The sequence below is a fragment of the Triticum aestivum genome, chromosome 7A (genome assembly GCF_018294505.1).
Source record: "Triticum aestivum cultivar Chinese Spring chromosome 7A, IWGSC CS RefSeq v2.1, whole genome shotgun sequence".
Lineage (NCBI taxonomy): Eukaryota > Viridiplantae > Streptophyta > Magnoliopsida > Poales > Poaceae > Triticum > Triticum aestivum.
The window spans coordinates 22,972,409-22,985,099 of NC_057812.1; the positions used below are offsets into that span (position 1 = coordinate 22,972,409).

Consider the following 12,691-nt stretch of genomic DNA (forward strand, 5'->3'; position numbering starts at 1 on the left):
ACTGGTCCGCGGGAAATCGAAGAGTCGGATTTAATTGATCAACATGGGTAGGTCATTTATAGAAGTCAGTCAGTGATATATATCAGTCCACTTTGTTTATCAGTGCCAATGCTCATTACTAACGCGTGGTCAGTGGCTGGTCAGCGATGAGCTGCCAGTAGTGTTCGGATATGTAGTACTGAGCCATAGAAATTGTTACAATGGGAGTTGAAGGCTGCATTAATCCTTTTGGGATTTGTGCCAAGAATATTTTGTATACACCATGGTCAAAATGTGTTTGAAGCGACTAGAGAATTGCTTCGTGTGTAATGTTAAAGTGCTTCCAGGATATTAAAATTTCTTTTTGTAAAACATTGCTTAAAATATTATAAGCTTATGCCCAAAAAATAGAATTTACGCCTATAGAAATTGCTTGCAACAACAAAAATATACCAATGTTAGTTTCTATGCGCCTAGGCACAATGCATATGCCACCAACGTTGTCCACGCACCCACCGCCTGCTCCACCTTCGTAGTAAAGGAACACGTGCAGAACCATCAAAGTATGTGGTACACCTAGCAAGCGACATGGAGGACCCAAGGGACATGCTAGCAACACAATGGAAGCACACCCACTGGGATGACACAAACTAAAACATGGTCACAACATAGAGACCAATTGTTTTCATTCAACTGATTTGGGATTATATAAAAATAAAGAAAAAATGAGACGAATTAGAACCTAGGTTGGATATGGAAGTTATGGGATCAATTCGTGCAGTCGGCGGACGTGTTGTTGCATGTGATTGTTGTTCCCAAAGAGGTCATGCATTTGAGGTAATTAAGGGCAGCAACAATAATCTTCTAAATCTTGGTGTGGCAGTCCTCCATAGGTGATGGGAACCGCGGCCATCTAATGTCGTAATGTACCATCTGTGCTCTCTTGTAGTGGAAAGGGTGATCCATCAACATGGGGTGGTACAGAGATGGCGTGTCCTCCAGATTGAGGAACCACATGGGAGAAGAGTGAGATGGATAGCGAGCAGCCGAGATGAAGTTGACGCTCATGTTAATTAATTGGAGACAAAAATGGAACAAGAAGAGGGTTTAGTGGAGACGTTGTTCCGTATAGGGGGGCGGTTGAAAAAGGATTTGCCAAAAATTGCCAACCGTGGGATGAATTAGTTTCCTAGAGAACAAAACTTACTCTAGGCGCGAGTAGACTAACCATATGGGAAGTACAAGTATGTTTGAGTGTGAAATACAACTTCGTTACCATTGGAAGAAGATGTTTATTATCTTTTGGAGTAAAAATTATGCCCAGAAATGATTTCGTCGAAATCTATTAAGATCTGATCTAATTTCAATATCTCAATGCGAGGAACACAATGATGGAAACAATTCATAATTTGGATGCTCAGGTTGCAAAATATTTTATTTTGAAATTCAGATCTCACAAAAAAAAACTGTACATCGTCTTCCCAGCCTCCCTCTGAAAAAATTCACCAAAACTTTAGCTCTACTTATCGCCACGGGAGTTTAGTGATTTTCCAGGGGTATCTGTTACCAAGGATTTCCACCATACAAAGTAGTTTCGTTTTTGTTTTGTGGAGCAACTACCTTGTTTCGTATTAGCCCATTAGGCCTGCACCCTGCTTCAAACATGTAGTTAGCACTCAAGTAAAACAAAATGGGCTTAAGCCAGGTAATACCAGAGTACTGGTGGGTGTAACACACAAGCACATTTGTTTGCTTGAGTGCTAACTGCAAACACCAAACCTGTATGAGATGAGTTCAGCAGGTTTGAGTGAAAACCACAAACAAAGCTACAATGAAGAAAACTAATGGGAATACTAAGCAACCAACATATATGTGACCAACATATTTTGTACATTTCCAATCATCCATGTTTATTATAAATCTCTAACCATGGCAATGTTTCATCCACATCAAGTCTAAGCTGCAAAGGAGATGATGACCTCATGCAATCTGCCAAGCTAACCTCTTGCCTTCAGATCAAGTACGACAACACTAATGTCATCCTGGCTATGCTTGCAGATTGCCATGTTCTTTAGGAGGGTTGCAGCATTGTTGCAGCCAACCTCTTCCTCTTGTCCTATCAGTGCACCCCCTCTAGGAACACCTTGGTTGTTCTTGTTTTCTAATTCTAGGCAGTTCCGCACGGCATTGCAGGCAATATGGTTCTCGATGACATCCCACAAGCCATCGCTCCCGAGGATCAGGCAGTCGTCATCCTCCGATCGAGTCGTCATGGTTATATCTGGCTCACATATCACTGCAGGCTTAAGGAGCTTGTGCCCTGCATGTATAGTTCACTGTCATGAGATCGGATTCTAGAAGCATCAAATGAAATATGTACTAAACAAAAAGTATACTTCTTGTACAAATGAATGAACTTGTGAAAAATAAATAAAAAACTGGAATAACTCTTTAGAATCTATTAAGGGAAACAACTCTTATATATTGATCGAAACCAGGAATGGAAATCTGATCATAAATATTGCATAAAACATCAATGTTCTACGCACATCGATCAACATTAAAACATTTGAGTTTTATAAGGAATATGAATGCAACAATACATGATAACATCCTTGCTAAAGGTAACTGTGTTAAAATGATAGAAGTCATGATTGTCCAAATTAAATATTATTTTATAAATGATATCTTCCTTTATTCTAGTTATACACAAGGTAACAATTGGTTTCAGCGATGAATGCCTTCAAATAATTTTCTACGTTACAATAGTGTTATGTTTAACACGAATCGTTTTTTATTCTCATGCAAATAAATGTCTCCATAGGCAAACTACTCATGTATGCTAGATATTTAGGAAACTTGCATTAAGTAGAGCTATGGTTTAATCAAGGCGATGCTGCACCCGTCCCCTCCCTCCCTCCCCCAGCGCATCATCCAATTGGTGTATACCACTTCGGAGCTGGCTAGGCATCCTAGCTCGCTGTGTGGGTCAACATGCCCAATACTAGCCCGTGAGGGGCGAATTCGACCAAAAACAGGTTTTTGTCCAAAAATATATTTTATTTCCGATAGATCTTCAAATTTGCAAAGAAAACTCGATTTCTGGAAGAAAAAAAATAGGGAGAGGTCCCTAGACAACTATAAAGTTACGGAAATATTTCGGATTTTTTAAGATTATTTGGAAAATTGACAGAAGGCGTTGGAAACTTTTAGAAAAAAACTTTAAAATCGAGGAGAGGCTTATAAAATTTCTGAGAGGTTGCGTAAAATATGAGCACCCTTTGAGGTACTCTTTTCACATTATTTGACAACACTTCTTTTATTCGTCACTCTCCAGGAGATATACAGAGGCCCAGGGAAGACTGAGAAAAATAGGGATACTTATCCCAAAAAAATAAATGGAGCCATCTTAGTCCCCCATGACTCATTCCCCATCTACATTTTTAGCTATGTTTGAACCCGAACCTTCCCCACCTTGAGAAAATAATTCTCTCCCCTTCTCTCCTCTATCTCTCTATCTCTCTATTTGTCTCTATCCCCTCTTCACCAACGACACTCATGAATGAAATCCTAGGGACCAAGAATTTCTCCACAAAAGAAAATGCAGAAACTTGCCTTGGAGGTCATGATGACTGGGAAATTCAAAGGTATTACTTTCCTCTTCTCCAGGTTGCACTTTATTCATGGACGATGGGTGTGGCTTTCCTTCCAGTAGTGGTGGACTAAGCCAATGACTTGTCCCCTCGTCTCTACACCGGTGGTTTGGATTTTGGTCAAGGGCCAGCGTTGAACGACTGCATGGCTGGCCTATGCTTGCAGCGGCGATGCTCGCAGGTGCCATGTCCTTCTCGGTGGTGCTACAATGGCCTCTGGCTGTGTCTCTCCTCAAGCACCAAGGGAAACCCTTATTTCAGTTCACTGGAACAGGCAGCGGCGGTCACGACGTCGTGTCCTTCATCAAGGCGTTGCCTTTGCTATATGTGGAGTCATCGGAGTTGGAGCTTGAGTGGTCTAATTTTGTGGTTTGGGTTGCCTCTCTGGGCATGGGCCTCCAGGGTGCAATGTATGCCATAACCAAGGCTTCTGACATGTCTTCTTCCTCTGGTTTGGCTAGGCCTGACCACCCACTAGCCAACTTGTCTAGGAGATATAGTTGGAGCGGTACATTTGACCAACCAACTCCTATGGACTTTGTCGCGTCTTGGTTGTCTAGTGCATCCGTAGGGACGTGGTCTGGTGGATCGGTGCCCCGTCTCTTCGCCATCTTGGCTGGAGATCGCCCAAGGCGAGTTGTCTTGCTCTCGGTTGTTGTAGGCGGGGTTCTAATAACTTGGATTAGCATGCAGTTGCTTGCCTTTTTGTCATTGTATCTGCATGTGGTGTTGTAGTAGTCGCTTGGCCCTTCTTATATGAAATTATAATGCATCCTTCCATGATGTAGTCTAGAAAACAAATCCTTTCGTATCCGCACATGCATGGTCTTCATCTCTCATACTAAACTTGGTGCCATTACCTTGATCACATTTTCGGTTTGTTGTGTTGTTGGACAAAAGCCTTCTTGCCTGCCCAATATGTTGTTCATGCTTTATCTTTTTGCAATGCCTAGATGGATGAACAAAGACCGGTTCAGACAACCAATGTATCAAAAAACGTCATGTAAAGACGAGTAGTAAAGCCATTCGAGTGGTCATGGTATTTCAAACTAAGGGATAGAGTCGAGACAAGAACAACAAGCACTAGTGCAGAACCGGGCAATAGCACCGGTTCGTAAGGCCCTTTAGTGCCGGTTTCGGAACCGGCACTAACATTTCGGCACTAAAGGCCCCCCCCCCTTTAGTACCGGTTCAGCACGAACCAGTGCTAAAGGGAAACCACGTGGCACGAGCCAGCTCCGGGGGCCGGGAGCCGTTTAGTACCGGTTGGTAACACCAACCGGTACTAAAATGTTTGGGGGATTTTTGGTTTTGTGATTTCTTTTTCATTTAATTTTGTGTTTTCCATTTTAATTCTTTTTCGTTTGCTGGTATTTTACGGTACTACACATTGTACACGTTATGCATATATATATATATATATATATATATATATATATATATATATATATATATATATATATATATATATATATCATCAATGTCTCACAAACCATTATCGATATATATATCATCAATGTCTCACAAACCACCATATTAATTTACACATACACATATGTATAGCTATATACGATTTCTCCTACATATGCATGTTGCCTTCGGAGCCAGTGGCATTAGCCTAATTGGTGCCTTCAGAGCACGATGACAATTGGAAGTGGTTCATGACCTGTTCGATGGGGGCGGTAGCGGGTAATAGTATTCTCCCTTCGGATTTATGACCTGGTCGACCAAAAATCCCGCTATTTCTTCTTGAAGTGCTTCTACGCGCTCCGTTTCTAGGAGCTTGTCCCGCACCTCTTTGAACTGTTAAGAAGGAGATCAATATGCATGTGTATTAGTTGTGTGACTAGATATCGATAATGGTGTAAAAATTGTGAATAGTGTTCTGACAAGCGTACCCATTCCTGTCTTTGAGATCTGCTCCTTTCGGACGCCATCATGCGAATGTTCTCGCAAACGCAGTATGCACACAGATTAGTCCCCTGCGCCTGCTTCAGGGCCTTTATTACGAGAATGGAATTTAATTTGATCAGATAATAATTAATTAAGCATGATAATTAAAGAGATGGCATCTAGCAAGCTAGCTAGTACTACTTAATTACTTACCTTGGATCGAAACCATTTTAGCTGTGGTTTCCATTCGCCTTCCGTGACGCTGATGAACCTTGCCCAAGCCCTGCCCGCCGACAAAGAAAATGAATAAATGGGTTATTAAATAGTTCATATCATGAAATGACGAACTAAATAGGCCGAGATATATAGTTAATAATGATTGAAATTACCTGTTGACTATCCCATACAAGATGTTGTAGTCACTATTTGCTTTGAGTAGCGAGTCCAGTATTTCAACTGTTCCGGTGTCAACTTTAATGATACACAAGATCCAGTGAAATCTGCATGCACACACGTTTGCATGTCTTAATTAAGCGGGCATATGTAAGCAAAAACATGTAGCTAGCTAGTAGGCAAAAACAGAGAATTTGTAGTACAAAAAAGTGTGACTCGCTCGAAGTTGTAAGGAAGTAGTATATCTTTATTGTATTTGAGGCGCTTCAAGAACTCTAGCATGTTGTCCTCTACCTGCTTTTCATAATACTTGCTCATTTTCCATGTGTATTGATTAACGGTGTTTGGGTCAATGAACCCAATGCCATAGCGTCCACCTTTTCTCATTTCATACATCTTCATCCTGCATAATACCACAGAAAAGAATATAGTGAGGATAATTACAGGTAACGATTGATCAAAAGGATCACTACAGCTAGCTTGAGACTTAAATTACAGAAAGAAATCACTTACAGACAATAGCAACTGACGATAGATTTGTCGAGTGCGTCTTGATTGTATAACTGAAACAGTTCAGAATACTCAACGGCCACAGCTTTCTCATGGTAGTAATGATCCTTCTTGACATACACCATGAGGGACTCTCGATCGGATCTCTTGATAATGTCCATGTAGCAGTGATGCAATTCATACATTCTCGTTGGGAGCTTCTTGACATCTTCTGGCTCGACCAAAGGTTGGCCCCGGACATATTTCCGTTTTATTTCCTCCTCTGTAATCACAGGCATGTCCTCGATCTCGAGGAGTTGTCCAACGGTGATATTGAGTTCTTTAGCCTGCATTATATGCTCCTGGGTTATTACCACATTGCTCACCTCGGGAACGTAAACTGTTTGGCCAGAATAATATTGGGCGCGCGTACTGTCACGTGTTGTTGGCGGCACAACAAGCGGGGGGGTCGATTGCGCTGCCTGTTCTCCTAGCTGGGCAATGGTTTTCCCGCATTTTGCAACAGCTGCTTGTTGTTTGCTCGAGCTCGAGCTCGCCTCCTTCTGTAGACGTTGTCGATGTAACTTCCTGATGTGGCGCTCATAGTCTGTGTCAACAGGCTTAGGAGCTGGTGGTTGAGCCATACGAATGAAGTGGTCAACTACTTCCACAGGCACTTTCTCCCTTGGCGGCAGTGGCGGTTTCGGTCCAAAATGGGCGTTGACTTCTGCCCGCACTATGGCATTGGTTTTCTCCTCGGTCCTGTCGTAAGCCCTCATAGGAAGAGGAGTAGTGAGGTTTGGACCATATTTATATCGCTTGCCTCCGCCTGTACTTCCTGTACTATGACCTCGACTGGTACCGCTACGCACCATAGCTGCGGGGTGTCTCTTCTGTGATTGCTGAGGCGGCGGAGACGGCTGACGGGGCTGAGTTGGACGAGGAGGAGTGGCCTGAAGCTGTGCCGGACTTGGAGGAGGAGTGGCCTGAGGTTGTGCCGGACTTGGAGGAGGAGTGGACGTCTGACGCTGTGTCGGACTTGGAGGAGGAGTGGCTTGACACTTTGCCAGACTTGAAGGAGGAGGAGTGGCATCACGCGTTGGTGGATTGGAGGAGCGGGAGTCTGCTGACTCGGTGGCGGACTTCGACGAGGAGTCGGGTGACGCGGTGTCGGTGGCCTTCGAAAAATGATGTAATCCTTTCTCCATAGGATGATACGATGTTTGGCATCTCCGAGTGTGTGCTCCTCATCACATCCAGGAATGTCAAGCTCTAGCCCCGAATATTGGTCCACCACCTCATCAACCAAGACACGAGCATAGCCCGCTGGAATCGGGTTGCAATGGAAGGTTGCCTCGGGGGAATTTGAAAAAGCAACGACGTCCGCCACCTTCATGGATATGTTCTTCATTTTGAAGTGTAGCTCGCAGTTAGTGTTCTCCGTGATGTCATCCACAGGGTATCTATCCAGCACTACTGCGTCGCCCGGGACGGAACCCACGCTGCTTCTCAGCATGGATGGGGCGGTGGTATCCAATGCTGGATCATCCGCTAGCTGCTGCAGCTGCTGAGACCCCCTTTGCTGGCTAAGTGAGTCGATCTGCTCCTGCTGCCGCTGGAATTTAGCTGCCAATTCCGCTTGACTTGCTTCTAGGCCTTGAAGGCGTTCATAGTCAAGCTTCCTTTGCTCCTCTCCACCTTCCTCTTCTTCTCCTCCGTAATCTTCTTTCTCGCACGGGTTCTGTAGTCGGCGTTCCAGTCCGAAAACCCCTCAAACCACGAAATAGCGCCCTTGCCTCGTGTTCTTCCCGGGTGTTCAGGATTTCCCAGGGCACGCGTAAGCTCGTCATTCTCTCTGTTGGGCTGGAACACCCCCGATCGAGCCTCTTCTATTGCAACAAGTAGCGCATCGTCGGCTCCGTTCAGACATGCCTTCGTTGAAATATTGCCTGTCTTCGGGTCCAACTCCCCCCCCCATGCGCATAGAACCAAGTCCTGCACCTAGGGGGCCAGCTCTTAGTAACCGGAGTGACACCTGCATCCTCCATCTCTTTCTCAGACTTATCCCACTTAGGCATTGCCACCGCGTAGCCACCTGGCCCCAGCTTATGGAACTTATCCTTTTTTCGGCATTCTTCTTGTTTATTCTCGACCGTTCCTTAGCTAATTCTGAATCCTTGAATTTGACGAAATCGTCCCAATGAGCACTTTGATTCTCTAGTATCCCCTCGAATACTGGAGTCTTCCTTCCTCCCTTGACGTACTTCTCCCACGTCATTCTCTTGTGGTTCTTGAATGCAACCGCCATCTTCCTAAAAGCAGCGTCCTTGACTTTCCGCACGTCTGCTTCTGTGAAATTATCTGGTAGGGTGAAATGTTCCATGAGAGTATCCCAAAGCAGATTTTTTTTGATTCTCGTCGATAAAAGTAACATCTGGACGTGGATTTGCTGGCTTTCTCCATTCTTGAAGGGAGATCGGGAGTTGGTCCTTCACAAGAACTCCGCACTGACGAACGAACTTGTCCGCAATCTTCTTAGGCGCTAATGGTTCGCCATTAGGTCTGATTGCCTCGATATTGTACTTTACGCCCTTCTTCAACTTTTTGTTCGGGCCTCATTTCGTCCTTTTGCCTGAAGATTTGCTCGATCCGGATGACTGAAAGAAGAAAGATCGATTCGTTAATATATCTTCAACTCATTTAAAACATGTGATGATCACTAGATTCCTGCTTATATAAATATATATACCTCGCCGGTGTTTGTTGTTTCAGGATCAACATGTTCTTCGTCGTAGTTCATGACTTCATCTTCTCGGTCGTCGCGATAGAATATCATATCACCCTCTCTGGTGTTGTTTAGAAATTCGGAGCCGTCAAAATCTTCTTCATTCTGATCATCATCTGGCCCGCGTATGATATCGAACATGGTCTGTTCTCTCTCTCTGCCGGTATTGTCCGCCATAGCTTTTATTTAACTATGCCAAAAGAAATATAAAACAATTTAGTATAATCTCGAATAATAGATATAATCTCGAATACATCGTCTCGAATAATAGATATAATCTTGAATATATCATCTCGAATAATAGATATAATATTGAATACATCACTAGCTAGCTAGCTAGCAAGCTAATAAAGATCGAATACTACAGAGTAATCTAGGCCACTCGCGGTTCCTGAGGTGCGGGCGGTGGACACCCAAAGAGAAGGAACCATCACTAGATCATAGCTCGGGTGATCTCCCCAAAGAACCTGCCAGGTATTGGAGAACCTGACGTCCATAGCAGCCACGTAGCGATGGACGTGCTCGTCCTCCTCCCTGACACGGCGACGTACCACCTCCGACGGGGCCGGCTCCCTCCGCACCGAAAGTGGCCCACGCGAATGCCACCAAAGGAGATGAGGGTCGACGACGGGACCCGGGGCCGGGTTCCTCACCAAGCGTCGCGCCCCTGAAGGTAGCACCTCCCAGTGCCAGCCCGGCGGAGCCCAGTCCCGAACATGGGTCCTCTGAAGCAGGACGTCGTCGCGGACGTGTTGACGGTGAGGATGCGGGCCGGGCATCGTCGACAACAAAATACTATATGCCGCAAAAGTAAAGTAACATTTTTTAAATGATGGATTGTGATGATTTCATATATGCAAATTCTAAATTTTATAACTAAAAATATAAGAAACTAAAAAAACATCGATCATCGTCTAACAATTTGAAATTAATCTAATTCATCTAGCTAGCTAAAACTAACATTTCCAAAATTTCTAACATTTCTATATAACTAACATTTCTATAACATTTGACATTATATATATTATAACTAACATTTCTACATACTATTTGACATTAATCTAATCTAATTAATTAATTCATCTAAAACTTTGTATGAAAAACAGAAAAACAGAAAAAACTAAAAGCTAAAAACAGAAAAATTGTGTGTGTGCGCGCGTCTAGTGTGTGTGTAGTGTGTGTGTGTGTGTGTGTGTGTGTGTGTGTGTGTGTGTGTGTGTGTGTGTGTGCATGTAGTGTGTGTGTGCGCGCGCGCGTGTGTGTGCGCTACGGTCGGCGCCGGTGCCGGCGCCGGTGTGCGCTACGATCGATTGGAGGGAGGAGAGGGGCCGGGGGAGGGGCTCACAGCGCGCGCGGGCAAGGTCGAGGCGACGGCGACGGCGAGGGCGAGGTCGATCCAAAGGCGACGGCGACCGGGACGGCGACGGGGGTGCCGCGGAGTCGACGGGGACGGCGCGACAGGGGCGGCGACGGCGCGGGACGGGGCGGCGGCAGAGAGAAGTGGGAGATGAGAAACTGAAAATTTTCGAAGTGTTTCTTATATAGGGGACACCTTTAGTACCGGTTGGAGCCACCAACCGGTACTAAAGGCCTGTTTTGGTCAGGCCAAGCGGGGGGAAGCAGCCCCCTTTAGTACCGGTTCCTGGCTCCAACCGGTACTAAAGGCCCCCCCTTTAGTACCGGTTGGTGCCACGACCTGGTACTAAAGGGGGTGCGCGGCCAGGCGAGGGGCGCAGAAGTTTAGTCCCACCTCGCTAGTCGAAGGGCGCTCACACCTGCTTATAAGCCCCGCCGCCGCTGCTGTGTCGAGCTCCTCTCTAAAGCAGGCCTTCTGGGCCTACCTCTGCTACTCTGCCCTGTGGGGCCTATTGGGCTTGCGGGCCTGCATCCTGGCCCAACAACAGGTTGGGTTTCTAGTCGTATGCAGGCCGCTGTGGCCCGGTAGGTGGGCTTTTTTCATTTAGTTTTTTCTTTTCTACTTTATTTATTTTGTTTTATTTATTTTTAGTTGTTTTTTGCTATATTTAGAGTTTCTTTGTGAATATTTTTGATAGTTTTTAGAAACTTTCAGTTAGTGCCGGTAGTTTTTAAATTTGAATAGTTTAAATTTTGAATTATTTGAAATTTGTGTGAATCACTAGTTTGTGAATAACTTAACTTTAAAAATACATTTTCCAGTGATTCTTTTTTCTTATGTTTAATATTAGTGTGTTTTATCATTATATTCAATTTGGTAATGCTTAAGTTATTTAAAAATGAAATGCCTTTGTAACGGATGAGTTTTCGTCCGAAACCCTGATACTTCGAAACAGATTGTCCATTTTGTACACGAAGTGCATCCAGTTTTTGCAGTAACCCTCTCTACTTTTTTGCACATGCTATGTGGGTGAAATTATGATACCATGCCAACTTTCATCCTTTTCTGAGTTCATTTGAAATGCTTTTCAATTTCAGGGTCATTTAGCTGAAAAAATCAATAAATGCATGAAAGAATTTGCTTGCACATAAAATTTCTTCGCGTTTCAAATGCCAAAACACATAACTAGCTACCCTAACTATTACAGAGATTTCCTCCTGGGTGTGAAACACAGAAGAAAGTGATGATAGTTAAGCCGATCACATCCCAGATCTTTGGGTGTGAAACTTTTTCTTCGCGTGTGTCCCTTTGCGTCGTAGCCATGGAAAATCTTCATCATTTAACGGGATGCTCGGGTCAATATTCACTGTGAATGGAGCAATTTCATCAAAATTTTCATAACCTTCTGACTTGTCTGTCTTGTCATCCACTCCCACGATGTTTCTCTTTCCAGAAAGAACTATGTGCCGCTTTGACTCATCGTACGATGCATTCGCTTCCTTATCTTTTCTTTTTCTTGGCTTGGTAGACATGTCCTTCACATAGAAAACCTGTGCCACATCATTGGCTAGGACGAATGGTTCGTCTGCATATGCAAGATTGTTGAGATCCACTGTTGTCATTCCGTACTGCGGGTCTTCCGTTACCCCGCTTCGTGTCATATTGACCCATTTGCACCGAAACAAAGGGACCTTCAAACCACGTCGACAGTCAAGTTCCCATATGTCCTGTATATAACCATAATATGTTTCCTTTCCCGTCTTGGTTTCTGCATCAAAGCAGACACCACTGTTTTGGTTGGTGCCCTTCTTATCTTGGGCGATCGTGTAAAATGTATTACCATTTATCTCGTACCCTTTGAAAGTCATTATATTCGAAGATGGTAACTGGGACAGCAAGTACAGGTCATCTTCAATAGAGGTGTCATGCATGGTACGTGCTTGCAACCAGCTGGCGAAACTCCTGGTTTGTTCACGTGTAATCCAGTCATCAGACCGCTCCGGGTGCTTGGAGCGTAGCAAATTCTTGTGTTCATCCATGTACGGAGCCACCAAGGCGGAATTCTGTAGAACTGTAAGTGTGCTTCAGTGAGAGAATGTCCGTCCATACATATTATTTGTTCCGCTCCTAGCGTGCCTTTTC

General features: G+C 44.3%; 1 pseudogene; it reads right to left on the reverse strand.

Moving 5' to 3' along the window:
• Positions 1 to 1,675: 1,675 nt before the first annotated feature.
• LOC123148076 (probable protein phosphatase 2C 37) overlaps positions 1,676 to 12,691 on the reverse strand; it is a 41,461-nt pseudogene continuing 30,445 nt past the window's right edge.